Source organism: Saccoglossus kowalevskii, chromosome 8 (assembly GCF_978046115.1).
Source record: "Saccoglossus kowalevskii chromosome 8, keSacKowa6.1, whole genome shotgun sequence".
NCBI classification, from domain to species: Eukaryota; Metazoa; Hemichordata; class Enteropneusta; family Harrimaniidae; genus Saccoglossus; species Saccoglossus kowalevskii.
In genome coordinates, this window is record NC_140648.1 from 17,181,028 (window position 1) to 17,204,999 (window position 23,972).

At 34.3% G+C, this 23,972-nt stretch overlaps 2 long non-coding RNA genes across 3 annotated transcripts in view; one reads left to right on the plus strand and one right to left on the minus strand.

Moving 5' to 3' along the window:
- Positions 1–6,776: 6,776 nt before the first annotated feature.
- LOC146739367 (uncharacterized) lies at positions 6,777–23,924 on the minus strand. 2 transcript variants are annotated; one of them, XR_014930090.1, is made up of 2 exons: positions 23,843–23,922; positions 6,777–7,391 (listed from the first exon to the last, which is right to left on the minus strand). It is a non-coding gene; the product is annotated as an uncharacterized LOC146739367 (long non-coding RNA). The 2 variants fall into 2 exon arrangements; XR_014930089.1 differs by lacking the exon at positions 6,777–7,391 and adding an exon at positions 11,333–11,573 and having other exon boundaries at positions 23,843–23,924.
- Positions 10,505–23,972, plus strand: part of LOC144349427 (uncharacterized) — a 29,225-nt gene continuing 15,757 nt past the window's right edge. The window contains exon 1 of the long non-coding RNA XR_013419939.2: positions 10,505–10,593. This is a non-coding gene — a long non-coding RNA (uncharacterized LOC144349427). The remainder of the gene's footprint in view (positions 10,594–23,972) is intronic.

The window sequence follows — 23,972 nt, forward strand, 5'->3', positions numbered from 1 at the left end:
ATGTATGACATGAGTAACCGTGCTGTGTGACATTAGTAACCGTACTGTATGACATGAGTAACCATGCTGTATGACATTAGTAATCATACTGTATGACATTAGTAACCGTACTGTATGACATTAGTAACCGTACTGTACGACATGAGTAACCGTGCTGTATAACATTAGTAACTGTACTGTATTACATGAGTAACCGTGTTGTATGACATGAGTACCCGTGCTGTATTACATTAGTAACTATGCTGTACAACATTAGTAACTGTGCTGTACGACATGAGTAACCGTGCTGTATTACATTAGTAACCATACTGTATGACATGAGTAACCGTGCTGTATTATATGAGTAACCGTGCTGTATTACATGAGTAACTGTTCTGTAAGTCATTAGTAACCATGCTGTATGACATGAGTAACCGTACTGTATGACATGAGTAACCGTGCTGTATTACATGAGTAACCGTGCTGTACGACATTAGTAACCATGCTGTATGACATGAGTAACCGTGCTGTATTACACGAGTAACCGTGCTGTATTACATTAGTAACCATACTGTATGACATTAGTAACCATGCTGTATGACATGAGTAACCATGCTGTATTACATGAGTAACCGTGCTGTACATTAGTAACCATGCTGTATGACATGAGTAACCGTGCTGTATTACATGAGTAACCGTGCTGTACGACATTAGTAACCATGCTGTATGATATGAGTAACCGTGCTGTATTACATGAGTAACCGTGCTGTATTACATTAGTAACCATACTGTATGACATTAGTAACCATGCTGTATGACATGAGTAACCGTGCTATATTACATGAGTAACCATGCTGTACGACATAAGTAACCGTGCTGTATGACATTAGTAACCATGCTGTATTACATGAGTAACCGTGCTGTACGACATTAGTAACCATGCTGTATTACATGAGTAACCGTGCTGTACGACATTAGTAACCATGCTGTATGACATGAGCAACCGTGCTGTATTACATGAGTAACCATGCTGTACGACATGAGTAACCGTGCTGTATAACATTAGTAACCATGCTGTATTACATGAGTAACCGTGCTGTACAACATTAGTAACCGTACTGTATGACATTAGTAACCGTACTGTATGACATTAGTAACCGTACTGTACGACATGAGTAACCGTGCTGTATAACATTAGTAACCATGCTGTATTACATGAGTAACCATGCTGTACATTAGTAACCATGCTGTATGACATGAGTAACCATGCTGTATTACATGAGTAACCATGCTGTATGACATTAGTAACCATGCTGTATGACATGAGTAACCATGCTGTATTACATGAGTAACCATGTTGTATTACATGAGTAACTGTGCTGTAAGTCATTAGTAACCACACTGTAAGACATTAGTAACCATGCTGTATGACATGAGTAACCACCATGCTGTATGACATGAGTAACCATGCTGTATTACATGAGTAACCATGCTGTATGACATGAGTAACCATGCTGTATGACATGAGTAACCATGCTGTACATTAGTAACTATGTTGTATGACATGAGTAACCATGCTGTATGACATTAGTAACCACCATGCTGTATGACATGAGTAACCATGATGTATTACATGAGTAACCATGCTGTATGACATGAGTAACCATGCTGTATGACATTAGTAATCGTACTGTATGACATTAGTAACCGTGCTGTATTACATGAGTAACCATGCTGTATGACATTAGTAACCATGCTGTATTACATGAGTAACCATGCTGTACATTAGTAACCATGCTGTATGACATGAGTAACCGTGCTGTATTACATGAGTAACTGTGCTGTAAGTCATTAGTAACCACACTGTAAGACATTAGCAACCATGCTGTATGACATTAGTAACCACCATGCTGTATGACATGAGTAACCATGCTGTATGACATGAGTAACCATGCTGTATTACATGAGTAACCATGCTGTATGACATTAGTAACCATGCTGTATGACATGAGTAACCATGCTGTATTACATGAGTAACCATGTTGTATTACATGAGTAACTGTGCTGTAAGTCATTAGTAACCACACTGTAAGACATTAGTAACCATGCTGTATGACATGAGTAACCACCATGCTGTATGACATGAGTAACCATGCTGTATTACATGAGTAACCATGCTGTATGACATGAGTAACCATGCTGTATGACATGAGTAACCATGCTGTACATTAGTAACTATGCTGTATGACATGAGTAACCATGCTGTATGACATTAGTAACCATGCTGTATGACATGAGTAACCATGCTGTATTACATGAGTAACCATGTTGTATTACATGAGTAACTGTGCTGTAAGTCATTAGTAACCACACTGTAAGACATTAGTAACCATGCTGTATGACATGAGTAACCACCATGCTGTATGACATGAGTAACCATGCTGTATTACATGAGTAACCATGCTGTATTACATGAGTAACCATGCTGTATGACATGAGTAACCATGCTGTATGACATGAGTAACCATGCTGTACATTAGTAACTATGCTGTATGACATGAGTAACCATGCTGTATGACATGAGTAACCATGCTGTATGACATGAGTAACCATGCTGTATGACATTAGTAACCATGCTGTATTACATGCGTAACCATGCTGTATTACATGAGTAACCATGCTGTATGACATTAGTAACCATGCTGTATGACATTAGTAACCATGCTGTATTACATGCGTAACCATGCTGTATTACATGAGTAACCAAGCTGTATTACATGAGTAACCATGCTGTATTACATGTACATGAGTTATCTTGCTGTATGACACAAGTCTTCTGCACTGAAAACAGGAATGTGTGCAATAAGCAATACTGAGCCAAAATGGGTGTGAATTCAATTGGTATCATAGTAAATATTGTTAAATGTTGCCACATTTTAAATAAAAAAAAAACAGAAAAATAAATATCCCCCTGATTGTTCTTTATACATTTTTCCTGTCCAAATATTTTCCCCGTCCAAGTTTTCAATGTCAACCTAAGTTTTCAATGGTCAACCCAAGTTTTCAATGGTCAACCCAATTAGTGGTTAAAGTATACCAATCATGAACTCTATGAATTTTTTTACCATATTTGATGTATTTGCATTTAAACAGAAAATCACATAACAATTTTCAAATTTATTATTAAAATTACTACAGTATACAGGTCATCATCACAGTCATGATATATATTTCCAAAATCTTACATCAACAAAAAAATTTTACTACAACAAAATACATTCGATTTGGCCAGAAAAATAGTTGTTGCTGATTGGCTGATCAGCACAAGCCAATTTAAAAGTGACCACTTGTGGCATTTACATTCAGGGGGCTTCTGAAAAACCTCCAACAAAAGGCACACCATCTGTATTTTACGGTATTTAATTTGGTATGAAATGGCCAAATTATTTGAAATAAGTTCACTGCAACCTTGGGATTAAGTATGTCACAGAATTAATATAGAGATGCCATGACGATAAACGTATGGTTTAAATATGTAACAGCTCACAGATAAGGATTAAAATATACAGACTTTACATTCAGACATTTTGATGCGTGGATATATAACAGGATTTAAATCCCCCTGATTTAATGTGAAGGAAAAAATACAAATTTATTGTTACACTTTAATATTCATCAGATTCAATTAATAGTGCATTTTAAGCATTATCGACATAATCAGAAATAAAAACATTAATAATTAAGCTAAATACAGAATAAATTACAGACGAGATACATAACTTATCTATATACATGTATATAGCGTATAAAAAGGTTACATGTCATTTACATCAAAACTTGCATTGTGTGATATATTATAAGCTTGTTCCAAAAATCTAAATCTGGACACGTTATATGCAAGTATTAAAGCGCGGTAGTTGTCGTCAATGTTGATCAACATTGATTTTCCCACAATCCAATGCACTCTTCAAATGAAAATCACAAGTATGAGGTTTGACCTGAGCGCGACTTGCACTGATTACCGCCGGTGACTCCTTCGATACCTTCCAATAACATGAAAATTACTTAATTAAAGCTTGAAAACGTCCCAGTTCGTACTCGTTGATCCGTGCAACAGTCAAAGTCGCTATCTTTGTTTATATGAGACCCATATATCTCGCACATGCGCAGCGCGACGACTACCGCGCTTTAAACTGCTTGCTTTTGTGCATCATACAGTTATAAAGTACGTCACCAATAATTTTAGAAAGTTTGCCGTCTGGAAGTACTAGAGCACTGCTGAATCCTGCATTCCTATTTGAATTTATCAAGGTAGTACAATGCCATATATAACAAACAAGCAGCCTGTCGGCTGAGATAGCTCCGCTGTTAGCAATGCACATTTCAATTAAAGAACTGAAGACATCATTAGAAAATGAACAATATGTATAGTATCAAAGCAATTGGACTTACAGTTTTTAACAGGAAGTCGAAAATATCACTTTCTACCAATAATGACAAAAATATTCACCAAAATTAGAGAATTGAAGATATCATCACGAAATGAACAAATCTGAGAAAGGTCTACATGTAGGATCTATATATGTAATATCAAAGCAATTGAACTTTTGGTTTTTAACAAGAAGTCGAAAATAACACTTTTTACCAAAAATTACAAAAATATTCACCAAAATTAGAGATTTGAAAATATCATCACAAAATGAACAAATCTGAGAGAGGTCCACATGTAGTACCTATATATGTAATATCAAAGCAATCAGACTTGCTGTTTTTAACAAGAAGTCGAAAATATCACTTTTTACCAAAAATGACAAAAATATTCACCAAAATTAGAGAATTGAAGATATCAACATGAAATGAACGAACCTAAGAAAGGTCTACCCAAGGTACATATACACCAAGTATCAAAGCATTCAGGCTTGTAGTTTTCAAGAAGAAGTCGAAAAAGTAAAACATTGACACAGACGACGGACGACGGACAATCACTCATATGATACGCTCCGCTCGACAGCGGAGCTAAAAATGAAAAATGTTTATTAAATACTGTATTTCTTTATTATATAGATATTTAATGGACACGACAGAGTCTCCGAAGAGAGATCAGCAGTAACTAAGGTTACATGACAAAAACAAAATAAGGGATACAAAACAAAAAGCAACATACAATTAAAATAAAAATGTAACTTGCTCTCTCTATATGATTTGATGTTTCTGTCTTATAAAAAAGTTTCATTCAATAAATTCAGCCTTTCCAGTAATTGAGTAATTTTCGTTCGTTATCAAAATTAATTAAGTTTTCTCATTGTGATTCATAAATGGCTGTTTATATATGAGACAAGATACAATGAAATGGAATTCATCTTTTTTTTCCCTATTAAAACCACATAATTCACAAATCTTGTTTTCAACTTGAGTTTTCGGTTTTCGGTGTCTACCTGTTTTAATCTTCAAACAATTGTTGCCTAATAAAAATCTGCTCAATTGTTGACATAATGCCATATTTACTAATTTGGTAAGGTATCTTTCTAGTTTAATGCCACATTTGAAATTTCCGTAGGTTCTTAAATTATTCTTGCTGTTTGAATATTTTTTTATTTTTATTGTCATTGGTTATTTCTGTTTTCCAGTATATAGTGAACTGTTTCTCTAAACTATTATTAGAAGTACATCTCCAATAGAATCACATGTAAACCATTAAAAAAGAGTACTGTATTGTATATACTGGGTAGGCACTCAAATATAAGTTATTTCAACTATAGACTATAATCTAATCTGTCATTGCTTTATTGATATGCGTAATATGAAGACTCATTTTAGAGACAAATTTACTAAGACCTCACATTGACTGTATCATTTAAGTTGAACAAATCATTTCTCAATATAGGAATGAGGGAGGTCAATGTTTTTTAATGGATTTTTTTTCTGGAAGTAATAAACACATCACAGGGTGGTGAATCATATCCTCTGTTACCTTTGAACTTTAACGCCTATCAACTACAGCCCAAAGTTTGTGTATAGTAAGTCAATACAGTCACCAACAACCCTGCCTTTAAGTATTGTATCAATAAAGCCAATCTAAAAATAACCTTTCTTTGTTACATGTCCTCCTGATGAACTTGATCATGCCAGTTAGCAGACAGAATATTTATGATGTTAAAGGGTTGGCCATTAGATACTTAGAGGAGGGGAGGGGGGGGGTATAAATCACATATTTGATTGAAGAATTCAACATGATGCATAATAAAGTAAATCTGGCTTGAAACATAAGTGTAAGTGAATGTGCACATCACCATGCCCTAAAAGGTTTTATAATGGTCATGTTCAAAAATTTATATCTGCAATCAATAACTGTAGATTTTAATTGACAAACAGCTGGTATTAAGCACATTTTAAATATTAAAAGAAAGCTCATACAGGTCACAGTCAACTTTGACCACCTATAAGCAAATAGAGTTCACAACTACAGATATAGAGTAAACTTATTTAGAATGTAATATTTTTCTTTAATTTGAAAAATTAACATAACAATAATCAAATACCTTAAAAAAAACCTTAAAAATTTTTTTTTTTAAATTAAACAAATGAATAAATAAATAATGCTAAATAAGAAAGAATGGTAACCTCCATTGCTAGTACATGCATAGTATACGCACATGTTAGCTAAAATACAATAAAGTACGAAAAATATTTTGCATTAAAAAAGAATTAAATTATTTAAAAATAAGTTGTTAAATATATTATTTTACCTTTATCGTTTGAATACCATTACTTTTTCTACCTACCAAAAAGTTGCTGCATTGTTCTGTTATTTTCTTTTTTGGACCAGAATTTTTCTTTATCAATTTATTTAAAAAATGTTCATTATAAAGGAAGGTGACAGAATTCAACTTTGGTGTTCAAAAAGAAGAAAAAAATTATTAATATTAGAGATAGCATTTTTCTGCAAAGAAAAGGAAAATAGAACATGAAAAAACAATTCCTGTTACCTATTTTCAGTATCTTGATGAATGTAAACATAAAACATATAAAAACAGAACATAAAAAAAAAATTGTGTAAGCTCTTCTGAATATCCTTTTTCAAAGCAAAAGTAAAAAATAAAAATAAATTCTTTTTATACATATAATTTATTACTTTACAGAAATGCACAAGATGACAATCACAAAAGCGTTTACAAATCTGTTTCTCTTTCATAATTATTGTAACGCGGAAAACGGATTTTAGATTATATTACTGCCTTCCACATTCTGCAGTGATAAGTACCTAGGTACAAATACGGGTTTTTCCCAGTAACTGCAGGTGAGGCTTGTACACACTAGTTCCTGGTATAAACAAAGGCTCTTCCAAGAAGCGTGGAAATCCCCTGCCAGTATAACAGTCATGAAGTTATATAAAGATACCATTTCCAGTTACACTGTATGGAGAACAAAGCATTTAAAATCTTTACAATGAATGTACAGGTGAAAAAATACATACATTATGTGCATAGCATATTAAGTTTACCTTCCTCAATGGTGGTACTAGCGTGGACTAAAATGTGTACTATGCATTTGAATTAAAACCAAGTTGACCTCCTTTCATCACAGGGATTATCTGCACACATGAGTACAAAAATGCAAATCATGGTGTACTATGCGATACCATTAAAAACCAAGTTGACCTCCTTTCATCACAGGGATACTTTGCACACCTGAATGCACCATGTCACTTTGGGACAAGGTTCAAATAGATTACATCCTAGCACAATAACACTGCCATCATTCCTATGGAATGCACCATTGCATGGCACTACATCATTGTCATCATTCCTATGGAATGCACCATTGCATGGCACTACATCATTGCCATCATTCCTATGGAATGCACCATTGGCACTACATGATTGCCATTATTCCTATGGAATGCACCATTGGCACTACATGATTGCCATCATTCCTATGGAATGCACCATTGGCACTACATCATTGTCATCATTCCTATGGAATGCACCATTGGCACTACATAATTGCCATTATTCCTATGGAATGCACCTTTGGCACTACATGATTGCCATCATTCCTATGGAATGCACCATTGGCGCTACATGATTGCCATTATTCCTATGGAATGCACCATTGGCACTACATGATTGCCATCATTCCTATGGAATGCACCATTGGCACTACATCATTGTCATCATTCCTATGGAATGCACCATTGGCACTACATGATTGCCATCATTCCTATGGAATGCACCATTGGCGCTACATGATTGCTATTATTCCTATGAAATGCACCATTGGCACTACATGATTGCCATCATTCCTATGGAATGCACCATTGGCGCTACATGATTGCCATTATTCCTATGGAATGCACCATTGGCACTATCATTGCCATCATTCATATGGAATGCACCATTGGCACTACGGTACAGACCTGATCATCTGCGTCAATGGCAGCTAGCCATCTAAAAGTTTTTTTTTTTTATATTATTAATATTTATATCCAAGCACGTATTAGAAATATATTTTTAATTTACAAGATATAACCAACATTGAGAAAATTAGAAAGCACTTCATTCACACTCGGTATTGGACGAAAATTACTGATGTTCACGTTATTGAGTCATGCCTGTTTTGTATACAAGTACCGTAAGTAAATAGGGCACTCACACCAGTAATGTAAACAAACAAACACAACTGTATATACTCTCAGTTTTTGTTGAGACAGAAACTAACTGCATGATATATACAGGTAGAAGTACGTGCTCACGAACTGTCATTTCCTGTCAGGACCAATTTTGTTTTTTTCTGATTCAGAACTATGTCCATACATGGTCAAATATCTCCAGTAGTTAAATATCTCCACTGTACGTCAATTTCTTGGCACTTAAACAACAAACAAGTTTTTGTAAACAACCTTCAGGGTCAGCCCGACCTTCAGTATCCATTTATGTCATATGCAGTGACGTCATTGGACATCAGTAAAGAGGTCTACTTTAATATGCTAATAAGAAAGACAATAAGTACAGTGTGCTCAGCAACGTAAATACACGATATATTACATAAATATTAAATAAACAGGTTGATGACGTAGAAGTATTAATATAGCCACTTACGTCAAATGATACATAAACGTCACTTATTTTCATTCAACTTCTATTGAAGGAAGAGGGGAGGGGGGTCCACGTCCAATAATACCATTAATGTAGGTCACCAATTTAATGTCATGTGGTACATTAATTGATATGAGTGCATGCCTACATGATAACTTAACCAAAAGGCAATCACCTCATACCTATGGGACGATAGTTAATGAAATATAACATTATAGCATATTGAAAGGGATACAACCTTGCCCATTTATCTAAGCCAAGGAAACCATATATCTACAGTAGCTACACTGCAACTATTAATCAATAAATCATTGGTCATACTCTAAAATGTGGTCATGCAATCATTCGGGTCATAAATTGACCTTGACCATGGTTGATTAAATATAAGTATTGCATGTAATGACGATACCTGGTAGGCACCAACCAAGGTTGTATGTAGGTGGTGTACTTTGGGTTGACTGTTATTGAATGCGTTCATGTTATGGTGATAAGTTTTAGTGAATGCACTACGTGTCAGAACTAACACTCGCAATTTCCACATACAAAAAAACATTTAGAAGTGACAACAGTGACATTCAATATCCCATACTGTCGCCTGGCTTAAACAACAATTTAAAAAAAAAAAATTTTTAGTGAATTTTATTGATTTTGTTATTTGTTGTACACTGAATTGTTAAAGTATGCACTACTAATAAGCAACTATGGTATGTGCCTTTTATGGCCCTCTAAAAAAACTTGCTTATTTTGTGAAAATTTCATATCTTTGATAATGTTTTTAATTTTTGGTAAAAAATAGTGTTACGGACAATTAGTCTATTTTGTCAAACACAACAAATATGAAAATTTGTATCAAAGCTAAAACAGATGGGGGGGGGGTTTATATTATCAAGTGTATACTAAAGTATATAAATGTATGTTATCCTGAAAGAGCATATTAAACCCCCATATTCAAACGACAGTTCATTTAATTTAACTGAGGCATATGCAGTTTAATCTTCAAAACAGAAAATCAGCAGGCCATATGTATCATGTCTCTTTTTTTCACAAACATTCTGGAAAAACACAATGGTTACAGTGTTTATTATTTCAAGTTAGTTATAAAGGCAATACTGTAGAATACTTTATTTTCGCTTGGAATTTATTTTCGCTATTTTCGCTGAAGGGATGATTCCGTGAAAATAAAATCCAGCGAATATACTTTTTCTCCTATATTTTACATTAAACTCATCAAAAATCAGTGAAAATAAATTCCATACAAAATGCCCCAATCCTTTTCAGTGAAAATTAATTCCAGCGAAAATAAAGTATTCCACAGTATGTTAGAAAAAAGTTGTCTCAATTACTTTGGTTTCTAAATTTTATAAAAATTTTCCTGATTGTTATCAGTTTTAATTGTTTTGTTGTAGACAACCGGTAGACTTGGTGTCGCTGAAATAGACAACACATAGACGAGAAAAAACAATGAGGACAGGTGATGCTGACATGAAGGGGTTTAAATATGGCGAGACCGACAACACAGGTAACCATTTGGTGTTGTGAGTGCATTGGCATCCTAAACTGAATACGAGTGTCACAGTCAACTGTATTTATTATAAAGTTTACTGTAAAATACTTTATTTTAGCTGGAATTAATTTTCGCTGAATACACTTTTTGGATGTTTTGTATGGAGTTTATTTTCACTGATTTTTGACGAGTTGAATGTAAAATATAGGAAACAAGACATGACATGTCATGTCATAGCCCCCGCTCAGAAAAAAATTTAAAAACTTATATTGAACTTAGTTTGTGTCAGAGTGAATTAATTCATTATGAGCTGTATTAAAATTCTGTTCAGAATTGATGTGTTACAATTTTAGGGGGTGGGGTAAAAATATATTCATTTGGCTTTTCTGAGACAATTTATAACTTGTTAAACATATAATGCGATGTGCACTTGTAAACAATTATTACCTGTCCCTGTACCAACTTTGAACAAAACTGGATGACACGCATCTGAGAAAAAGCTGTTAACAGCTAGAAAAAGCTTGTTTTTTTTAGATTTTTGAGGGAAAAATGGCCTCAAGTCGTAAAACTTTATACAATCAAACAGGTCATGAATGACAATCCTTGGTGTACATTACCTGTGACAACAACTTTACTTCCCATGTACTTAATGTACAGATCTACATGTAGTTTATGGCCCTGAATTAGTTTCAATATCTCTAAATAAGGACAAGAGTACTTCTCATATGACAATGATACAAATAAAGTGCAAGAATCCAGAAAAATATTATCAAGTTTTTATTATCATACATTAATATTAACAAATCGTGTGAAATTGAACTTTTATGTACAGAGAAACACATATTTATGCTTTGGTTGACAGCACTTCTCAAAAAAAAAAAAAGACGACCTGCAAAACTTTATACGATTGTCAGACATGCAGCGAATAGTATGCTTTTGTAATATATGCAGTTTCAGTGGCTTTGCTTTCCGAGAAAAAAATTCTGGCTCTGCACCTGAAAAAAACAAAAAAAAAACATTTAGTCAAAAGTAAGCAGAGGTTGTAGTATATATGCTCCCATTAGCTGTTAAATTTAATTAAAAAAGATATTTGTGTACTGTCTTTTCAGTACGAAAACATATTACTTAATATATTTATACCAGCCAGAAAGAAATTGCAAGTTTTCACTGAGCAATTAGGAATATACATGGACAACAATTGATGCATGTGTAGCAATATACTGTTTGAAAGGCTGCAAGATGTAATGAAGTAGCAAACCAATCACTACTCGAGTCTGACTGGCTGGGAAACTGCACAATACATACAAAAATGTATGCAGATGATATATGAGCAGCTCCACCAAATATAAAAATATTCTTTCCATAGTTATGACTCTAATGTGATCGTACAAGTTTATTGTGATTCTATATGTGTTTGTAATATTATTTAGCTTTATTTAGCATTCTGTTTAGTTGGTTAACTTTACTGTATCTTAATGTAGTTTATTTTATTTTTATACGACCATAGAACAACTCACTGTAGTTTGTTTTAATGTTGAATAAAAATTAAATCAGTCACTGTATAGTGGTGACGTACTGCGCGAAATTGTTGCAAGGACAATACTTTTCTCGATTTGCGTGTCATCGTGCGTCGATAAAAAATGCATGGAATGGTCGGCAGTATCGATCAAGTTCGTCTAGTGTGACATTCGTGGCTGGCGACAAGATGCCGTATAATCGTTTAAATAGACGTCAAGGAGGAGTGAAAGGCCATAATTTGGTGCTACAATAGACGTCATGAAATGTTGGAAAATTACAGTCAATCAAAAAAACTGTTCACATGACAACAAAAAATATTCACTATATTTATTATGCATTATTTTTTTGTTGGTAGCAAATGATCACGGTACGGTAGCTTACTTGTTTTCGAAGTGTTGTAATTGTTGATTAGTACTCAGTAGTGATTATATTAACGTACAAAAAATAAATTCGTTGAATTGTTATGAAATGCAAGTAAAATTCAACTTAGTTTTATCGTAAGCAAATGTTTTCGGTTACATGCTCGATGAGACAATATCCGCCATGTTATCCATGCCCACGACGCGTGTTTATTGACCAGATAGGTCAAGTCGCTAATCAACCAATCAAAATGCTGGATGGTGCCCATGTGCTCAAATTACCATAAAGCATTTAAATATGACAGTTCAGCGACCTCATGATTCAGCGATTTACCGATGTTTTAGTGCGATCTTTTGGCTTCGTTTCTCATGGGGAAAAAGGCATGATTTTTTAATCGGATTTAGAAAAATAAATAAACGTACCGTCCCAAATAAAAATGTGCCGGGTGGAATTTTTCTGTGGAAAAAATAAACATACCAGTACGTTTATATTGGGACATTTAGCGTTGTGGGCAAGCTCTCCTGAGTAGCGACATATTTTTAACTTCGCCTATTGCGTGATCAGTGGATTACGTAAATAAACCAACACTTTCAATGAGTACATGCCGACCCAACTAAACTTGTTTATGGCTGTTTATGAACAGCGAGGACGCATCTCATAGAACAATAGCTGTGGAAATCATAAACAAATGTAAATGTTGCGGAAATCAAGCATGGCGATAATGATTTTGAGCGAGGCAGAGTCTGGCAAGCATCTCAGAGCAGCATTGCGCCGACACCACCACGACGTTTGAATCCCGGTGAGAGCACTGCAAACCTCTTAAGTCACGAGGTAAACTTTCAATTTACACAATACATAATCAGTTCCTACAACCATAATAAAAAGGCAGTTTTTCTGGCGAAACTCTCGACAGGTTAGCAATAGTTTCTCACGATCACCAAACCCGAGACACAAACGATAATACAAAGTGTATAAATACCATAACAAGCACAGTTTCTTACCTTTGAAATTGACGAGACACAATTTTATAGAAGCGTTGCGCAAATAAAGATACAATTCCGGGATACAATATCCTCACAAAATTGACTGATTTCCACCGAGACGAGAACTGCGTAAGCGTCATCAAAACTCGGATTAAACTCGGGTAATTTTGGGAAAAGTCGGATTTTGAAGGAAAAATGTTAAAAATCAAGGAAAAACACAGTGAAACTTTGAAGAATCGAAAAAATAACTTGATGTGCACCATAGCACCATCAATTTCTGTCTCTGTACCAACTCTGAACTGAATTGGATCACACATGTGTGAGAAAAAGCTGGTAACATGAAAATGTGCACACACATTGCACAGACACGACCCAAATTAATACCCCCCGCCCGGATCGCAGATCCGGCGGGGGCTAAAAAGATATATTTGCTGGATTTTACTTTCACTGAATCATTCCTTCAGCAAAAATAGCAAAAATAAAGTATTCTACAGTTACTTTTACAACAGAACTTTCAAAAAAACTCAAATGTTCGCAAACTTCTGTGCTTAGTTTCTAAATTCATAAACATTACCCTGATTGCTATCATGCAGTTTTAACTGCTAATTGTAAACAACCGGTAGACTTGGGGTTGCAAAAAATATACAACACATACCAATGATCACATACCAGCATACTTTGCAGGTAATCAAAGTTTCAGCAAACTTCTTATGTGGGCAACATTATAATTTTCCCGAAACATGGAGGAATAGTTGTTTAAAGTTGAATCCAGGTTCTATTCAGAAGCAAGATTTATGTCATATTGCATCAATCAGATTACTGTAAAATCTGTATTAGAAACTGCATCCCTAATAGAAGACGCACTCCTTCTTTTTGAACAATTTGGAACCAAAAATTCACCATTTCTCATATGTGTTGAGGCTCTAATAGAAGCCGCATCCCCTCTGTTGCATTGTACCATTTCAATAGAAGTCACAGCTTCTAATATAGATTTTACAGTAGTTTGAATTTCTTTCAAATAATGTAAAACTCAATATGCTTATGGTCAACATGACGATCAACTTTTGGACGGTACACACTGCAAATAAAAAGGCCTGTTCCACTATCAAAACTGTCAGACAAAGTAAGCTTCTTGCAGATTGCACCCATTCGGAAATGTCTACAATCAGAACAAAGTTTATAAATTCACTAGAAAATTAGTTTAGAAACCAATTATAGAAGTATATGAACATTAACATTTTTGTTCAAATTCAGTTCTACAATGTACATGTTGAAAGAAAAACTGGAAATTAAATTTATTATTCCAATGACCTTTGACCGCCTTATATGATTCGAAAACTGCATATTCATACTAAATAGCTCAACAACAGAACAATAAAAATGAAGTATCTCATAAAATTCTAAACTTAATGGTCAGTCATCTACCATTCTTTTCATTTTTATGTAAGCCATCACAATGCTCCACAAACATTATTAAGGATATTAACCACTCAATACAGAGAGGGAGACATTTCACAGGTAAGTCTTGAATCAGATCAATTATGGTAAGGGTTAACCACTCAATACAGAGGGGAGACATTTCACAGGTGAGTCTTGAATCAGATCAATTATGGTAAGGGGTTAACCACTCATTACAGAGAGGGGGACATTTCACAGGTAAGTCTTGAATCAGATCAATTATGGTAAGGGGTTAACCACTCAATACAGAGAGGGAGACATTTCACAGGTAAGTCTTGAATCAGATCAATTATGGTAAGGGGTTAACCACTCAATACAGAGAAGGAAACATTTCACAGGTAAGTCTTGAATCAGATCAATTATGGTAAGGGGTTAACCACTCAATACAGAGAAGGAAACATTTCACAGGTAAGTCTTGAATCAGATTAATTATGGTAAGGGGTTAACCACTCAATACAGAGAGGGGAGACATTTCACAGGTAAGTCTTGAATCAGATCAATTATTGTAAGGGGTTAACCACTCATTACAGAGGGGAGACATTTCACAGGTAAGTCTTGAATCAGATCAATTATGGTAAGGGGTTAACCACTCAATACAGAGGGAGACATTTCACAGGTAAGTCTTGAATCAGATTAATTATGGTAAGGGGTTAACCACTCAATACAGAGGGAGACATTTCACAGGTAAGTCTTGAATCAGATCAATTATGGTAAGGGGTTAACCACTCAATACAGAGGGGAGACATTTCACAGGTGAGTCTTGAATCAGATCAATTATGGTAAGGGGTTAACCACTCAATACAGAGAGGGGAGACATTTCACAGGTAAGTCTTGAATCAGATTAATTATGGTAAGGGGTTAACCACTCAATACAGAGGGAGACATTTCACAGGTAAGTCTTGAATCAGATTAATTATGGTAAGGGGTTAACCACTCAATACAGAGAGGGGAGACATTTCACAGGTAAGTCTTGAATCATATCAATTATTGTAAGGGGTTAACCACTCATTACAGAGAGGGGGACATTTCACAGGTAAGTCTTGAATCAGATCAATTATGGTAAGGGGTTAACCACTCAATACAGAGAGGGGAGACATTTCACAGGTAAGTCTTGAATCAGATTAATTATGGTAAGGGGTTAACCACTCAATACAGAGGGAGACATTTCACAGGTAAGTCTTGAATCAGATTAATTATGGTAAGGGGTTAACCACTCAATACAGAGGGAGACATTTCACAGGTAAGTCTTGAATCAGATTAATTATGGTAAGGGGTTAACCACTCAATACAGAGGGGAGACATTTCACAGGTGAGTCTTGAATCAGATCAATTATGGTAAGGAGTTAACCACTCAATACAGAGAAGGAGACATTTTACAGGTAAGTCTTGAATCAGGCCAATTATGGTAAGGGGTTAACCACTCAATACAGAGAAGGAAACATTTCATAGGTAAGTCTTGATACAGATCAATTATGGTAAGGAGTTAATCACTCAATACAGAGGAGACATTTCACAGGTAAGTCTTGAATCAGATCAATTATCGTAAGGGGTTAAGCGCTCACTACAGAGAGGGGGACATTTCACAGGTAAGTCTTGAATCAGATTAATTATGGTAAATTATACTTCGTAAAACAAATGTACCGGTAGTATGTGTTTCCGGTTACAGCCTAAAAATAATACTGCATGGTTTTTTTCCCCAATATTCTTTGTGAGAATATATAAGCATACTGATGTGAAAAATGGCATCAAAGTTTAATATCAGAATAAATTTTATTAATATAACCAAGTGCTAGTCATTCACTACATAGAAGGAAGTACATGCAATCAAATAACACAATATTGTTGGAATAAATATAGCTAATTTGCATAGAAATTAATTATGAGCTCATTTGCATAATATACACTTTTTGATTTCCTACCAAAAATGGCGAGTTTGGGTTATCAGAAACACAGAGTTTATTTATTTTTTGGACTATAAAGTTAATATATACGTAAGCTGATCGAAATCTGATGTAGACTCTTCTTCCAATGAAGGCAGATGGTCGTAAGGCCAGACCTTTTTAGTCCCCGTTCGGACGCAGTCCGAAAACGGAGACTTATGTTTTGCCCTGTGTGCGTCCGTCCGTGCGTCCGTGCGTCCGTGCGTCCGTGATCACCTGTATCTCGAACATGCATGGACCGATTAAGTTCAAACTTCACTCATACATCACACATTATATGGGACATATGCACATGCATTTTTTTCATGATCCGATTAACGATAGCCGAATAGCGGCCATTTTAAGGCCGAAAATGCATCAAAATCGCACATTTTCACCATTCCGGACCCGGATCTCAGTTATGCATGGACGGATTTTGTTCAAATTTGGTACATACATTAAACATAATAGGACCTTGATGCACGTCATTTTTTTTTGGGGATCGGGTTCGAAATGGCCGACTGGCGGCCATTTTGTTTTAAAGAATTCAGTTCTGGATCCGTATCTGAGACATGCTTGGATTGATCGAGTTCAAACTTCACACACACTAGGTACATCATGTCACAAATATGTATGTGCATTTGTTTCATGATCTCATTAACGATAGCCAAATGGCGGCCACTTTAAGGCCGAAGATGCATTGAAATCGCACATTTTCACCATTCCGTACCCGGATCTCAGTTATGCATGGACGGATTTCATTCAAATTTGGTACATACATTAAACATAATAGGACCTTGATGCACGTCATTTTTTTTTCGGATCAAGTTCGAAATAGCCGACTGGCGGCCATTTTGTTTTAAAGAATTCAGTTCTGGATCCGTATCTGAGACATGTCTGGATTGATCAAGTTCAAACTTCACACACACAAGGTACATCATGTCACAAATATGTATGTGCATTTGTTTCATGATCTCATTAACGATAGCCAAATGGGGGGCGCTTTAAGGCCGAAAATGCATTGAAATCGCACATTTTCACCATTCCGGACCCAGATCTCAGTTATGCATGGACGGATTTCATTCACATTTGGTACATACATTAAACATAATAGGACCTTGATGCACGTCATTTTTTTTTCCGGATCAAGTTCGAAATAGCCGACTGGCGGCCATTTTGTTTTAAAGAATTCAGTTCTGGATCCTTATCCGAGACATGTCTGAATTGATCAAGTTCAAACTTCACACACACAAGGTACATCATGTCACAAATATGTATGTGCATTTGTTTCATGATCTCATTAACGATAGCCAAATGGGGGCCGCTTTAAGGCCGAAAATGCATTGAAATCGCACATTTTCACCATTCCGGACCCGTATCTCAGTTATGCATGGATGGATTTTGTTCAAATTTGGTACATACATTAAACATAATAGGACCTTGATGCACGTCTTTTTTTTTCGGATCAAGTTTGAAATGGCCGACTGGCGGCCATTTTGTTAAAGAATTCAGTTCTGGATCCGTATCCAAGACATGTCTGGATTGATCAAGTTCAAACTTCACACACACATGGTACATCATGTCACAAATAGATATGTGCAATTGTTTCATGATCTGCTTAACAATAGCGGAATGCTGGCCATTTTAAGGCCGAAAATGCATCAAAATCACGTATTTTCACAATTCCAGAACGGGATCTCAGTCATGCATGGATGGATTTTGTTCAGATTTAGCACAATGTGTTGTACATATGCAGGTGCATTTCGGTCATGATCTGCTTTGAATGTATATGTCACTCAAATATGAACGGAACGGGGACGTGTCATTGACAATGACTTGTTTATTCTTTGTTTCTCGAGTTTTTATAAGGCAATTTTTTTGAGGGTGGGAAAAAAATAAAAATAATTTTTTTTTTCTATTAGATTTGTGTGATTCTCAAAGAATTGTAAGTTAGATCATTGATCGGAGAGAAGAAATGAAATAAAATTTTATTCCATGTATAATCTTGTTTCTCATCGGTACTTTGATCATAATACTCCCATGAAAATGCAACTTAGATTTGTTATGCGGCGGGTGGAAAAAAAATGAAGATAAAAATAATATTTTTTTAGCATTTTTTTGCGCTTACAAGTCAGCAGGCATGTGAAATTACACTGAAATAAAATTTTATCTTTATTTTATTTTATTTTCGGCTCCTGTTCATTCGGCGGGTTCGCAAAACAAGGGATAATAAAAGTCTGGCCTAATTAATAAAAAATAATTATCTTTTCAATGAAAACAGTATGATTCTGTTTCCCCTCTCTGTTCGTTGTCTTCCTGGAACTGTTTTATGACAGTTTGTTCACAATTCGCAAAGTTCTTAATCTATTTACAAGTCTACCTGTCGTCATTATTCCGGGAAATAGGAAATGATAGTGCCAAATTTCCAAGAATAGTTTATGGGTAATTTTATTTGCTAATTATTACTTACCAGTAAGTTACGAAAAAAAATTCTTTTTTTGATAGTCATAGTTTCTGTTTACAAATAGACAGATTTGATAAATTTTAAACAAAAAGGAAGTTGACGACAAAATGAAAATGACTAAGAATTTTTTTTTAACGTGTACAAATTTGATTTGTTGTTTAAACTGCTGATTCATGTGCAACCTTTTCCATATGTTCATGAATTTTTCCTAAGCACTACCCAGTTATCAGATATTTGGACAGCATGTGATACTGATTGACCAATTAGAACATGTGACTGCAGTGCATTGCATTATATGTGATAACAGAGCTCAACTGAGAGCAGCATAGTCGTCTCGATCGCAGGACTGCCTAATGTTGTTTATTTAACTAAAAAAAATTACCACATAGTATTTGTGAAATGAAGGATCAAGCAAGAACTGTCAAGATTAAAGCAGTACAGTCCTCTCACCAAACTCTCGATCGACAGCCCCTCTTGTCTTATTTTTAAACTAAAAAGATTTAATCATATGTCGCAATGCTTTTGCGGAAAGAAGAATCAAGCAAGGGCTGTCATTTTACAAATGCATTACAGCATTTAATTAAATCATGTTAGTTGCAGCATTTAATTAAATCATGTTAGTTAAAGGAAAAAAATTATGTCAGAGGGACAGTCAACAGTTGCATGGGACCCACATTGAAAACACATCTCTCATTCTCTAATAAATTATTTCTTTAAACCCTTTATTATTTCATTGACACTTTGTATTTCCTGGTGGATCAGTAACAAATGCTATTAATAATTCCCTTATTTAATTTTTAAATTAATATTATCATCAATGTACTTTAACACTTTTAGGAATATCGTGTTTGCAGGGTTGAGTAATGTAATAATTAGTGCAATGCAGAGAGAGGGGCTGAGAATACGCTTTAATAAATATAATAAATGCATATTGTGGCGTATAAATGCATGAAATCAATTTATTAAGTCACATAATAAAATATTTATTTAAAATGAAAAGGATTTGTAAGCTAAGTTGTAGTTAAAAATACAAATTTTATAAACCTGTGCTCCCTGTGGAAATAGAACAAGTCTGTGGGGGAAGGGAAGATTCAGATCTTCTCAGTACTGAAACTGAAACGTACACGTCATGTAAACTAGAACTCAATCTTGTTTATTCTTCAACAACATAATACAGATGTTAACTCGTTCCTCGAATTCCCCAGAATTCAAATCAAAGAAAGCTTAGAAAGAACTCCCATGTGCTGAGAGTGTTGGAGACACATTAAATATAATTCGAAATTACTTAGCTGAAAATTAATTATGCAAATCAGAAAATTAATATGACCAGATTTGAGTGTAAAACTAATGAGGTCTGCGCAATGTAACAGAAAATCTATGTTTCCAAGTTTAATTGAAATGTGATTAGAACCAAAAAATTATGAATTATTATGCTTATTAGGGAATTAATATGAACAGATTTTTACCCCAAACTAATTAGGTTTGTACATTGTCCTAGGGCATCTTTGTACTAAGTTTCATTGAAATGGAATAATTAGTACTTTAGATATCAGTGTGAAAGCTTAAAATTGGTTAATTATGCAAATTAAGTAATTAATATGTACAGATTTTAACCCACAATTATTCAGGTCTGTCTATTGTCCTACAGCATCCATGTACATTCATTGATATGTGATGTATATTACCTGAGATATCAGTGTGAAAGTTGGTTAATTATGCAAATTAGGTGATTAATATGCACAAATATTTACCGGAAACTAATTGGGTCTGCATAATTCTAGATTCATTGAAATGTGATGATTAGTACTTTAGATATCAGTAGAAAAGCTAAAAATTAATTATGCAAATTAGGTAATTAATATGCAAGTTTCATTGAAATGCGATGATTAGTACTTGAGATACCCGTGGAAAAGCTGAAAATTAACTAATTATGCAAATTAGGTGATTAATATGCACAATTATTTATCGGAAACAATCAATCTCTGCATATTCCTTGAGTATGTAAGTACCAAGTTTCATTGAAATGTAATGCTCAATACTTATATCAAATGCTGAAAATTAATTATTTATGCAAATTAGGTAATTAATATGTACTGATATTACCATAAAAAACTATCAGGTCTGTGCAGTGTCATATGACATCTATGTACCAAGTTTCATTGAAATGTCATGATCAGTACTTATATCAAATGCTGAAAATTAATTAATTATGCAAATTAGGTAATTAATATATACTGATATTACCATAAAAACTATCAGGTCTGTGCAGTGTCAAATGACATCTATGTACCAAGTTTCATTGAAATGTGATGATTAGTACTTATATCAAATGCTGAAAATTAATTAATTATGCAAATTAGGTAATTAATATGAACTGATATTACCATAAAAACTATCAGGTCTGTGCAGTGTCATATGACATCTATGTACTAAGTTTCATTGAAATGTGATGATTAGTACTTGAGATATCAGTGGAAAACCCGAAAATTGACTAATCATTATGCAAATTAGGTAATTAGTATCCACGGATTATTACCAAAAACTAATCAAAACCTAGCATTAGTTCAGAACATGTATGTACAAAGTTTCATCAAAATCCAATGAGTGGTTCTTTAGATATCAGTGGAACAATCATGGAACAGCTAAAAATCAGCTAATTATCATGCAAATTAGGTAATTATTATGCACGGATTTTTACCAAAAACTAATCAAATCTGTGCATATGTTCAGAGCATCTATGTACCAAGTTTCATCAAAATCCAATGAGTGGTTGTTTAGATATCAGTGGAACAATCATGGAACAGCTAAAAATCAGCTAATTATCATGCAAATTAGGTAATTAATATGCACGGATTTTTACCAAAAACTAATCAAATCTGCGCATATGTTCAGAGCATCTATGTACCAAGTTTCATCAAAATCCAATGAGTGGTTCTTTAGATATCAGTGGAACAGTCATAGAACAGCTAAAAATTAGCTAATTATCATGCAAATTAGGTAATTAACGAGCATGGATTTTTACAAAAACCTAATCAAATCTGCGCATTGGCCCAGAGCATCTATGCACCAAGTTTCATCAAAAACCGATGTATGGTTCTTGAGATAGCAGTGGAACAGTCGGACACACATACACACATACACACACACATACACACATACACACACACACAGACACACTAACTGCAAAGACTCCCATTATGTGATTCGCACATGGGAGTCAAAAATGTTCAGTAGTTCTAGGCAGGCTTCCAGTTGTGAACAAATCAGTAAAAATGAGTATTTGCACTTCAGAAAACACTAGGAGAATTTTATCGATCTTGAGTAGAGGAAGTCTGGCAGAAATTGCATGGCAGCGGAATATTTTTTTTATATCAAAAGCAATCTAAAATATATTTAAAACAAGTCCAAGTTGCTGTCGGGTGACAAACAGCATGCAATATTTTTCTGAAGGTATTTTGTTCAAATGAAATCAATAAATTTATTTTGCTTGTAAAAATAAAAATTACATTTAATTAATTAATTGTCAACTTAGATAGAATGTCTGCACATTTTTTTCATACTTCTGTTTGACAAATATAAACATTAAAGTGATATTTTCGGCAAGCCCAAAATGATGGGTGGAATGAATTCCTACATATAAATGGCACACAGTTTGAGAATGGGACGAGGGCGTTTCGCCCCCGAGACCCTTAATCATTCGCTTTACCAGATGTTTGGATTAACGTCTCAGTTGGCCACGCCTCTGTATTTAAAATGCTTGGGTGTCAGTTAGCTATTTCGCAGTTTATTATGTAGCAAATTTGATCGCTATCTTGCGAAACTGCAGTTCATTGAACATATGTCACACTAGTGACGCTTTATAATTAATATAACTTATTAAGATACCTTTTCTGTTTTGTTTTTTTCTAACCATTTCTTGTTCTTCGTTTTTATTTGATTTTATTATGTTTTCACTATGTCTTCATTTGTATTTTTCGTCTTGCCATTCTAGATGTATTTGAAACTTTATTGTATTTTAAAAATCCAGATCCTGAACAGGATATGATTTCAATAAAGGCACTAGTGAATTTGAAATTGACGAGAGTTATAACCGGAATGTTGATTGTTGGATCCATCTCCGGTCAAATCTTTCAATTTAACTGATGTTTTCATATTACGCACATGTAAAGACATCAATAGAATCAGATAATGATGCATGTGATCAACAATAATCCACCTTTAAAATACTAGAATGTATAAAATGAATTCATTTTTTTTCTAAAGATTTTTGTTTATGATTTCTTTTTTGAGCAATCCCTCCTCTACCGAGTTTCCAATGATCAGCTACTGTCTATACAAATATATCACAACATACACACAGTAAAAAAAAAAACTATTTCTAAAATAAAAAAAAATTAAATACTTTTAAAATTAAAATAACAGGAGAGACTACATTTTGTACATTTAAATTTGACTGACAGACAAACAGTCGTTCATGTTAGGTCATAGGGCAAATAATTTGCCTTATCAATAGCCTGCGGTGAGGTTTTATCACGCGCAAATATTTATTTAAAAAAACTTACCCCAAAATTCAATGAATTTTCAGTTCATAATCAAGCCATGTCTATATATCACCTAATCAGTTTATGATAAAGAGTTGAAGATAGGAGTATGTTTTTCTGAAAATGTTGTGTCAATTCCTGGAAATGTTTA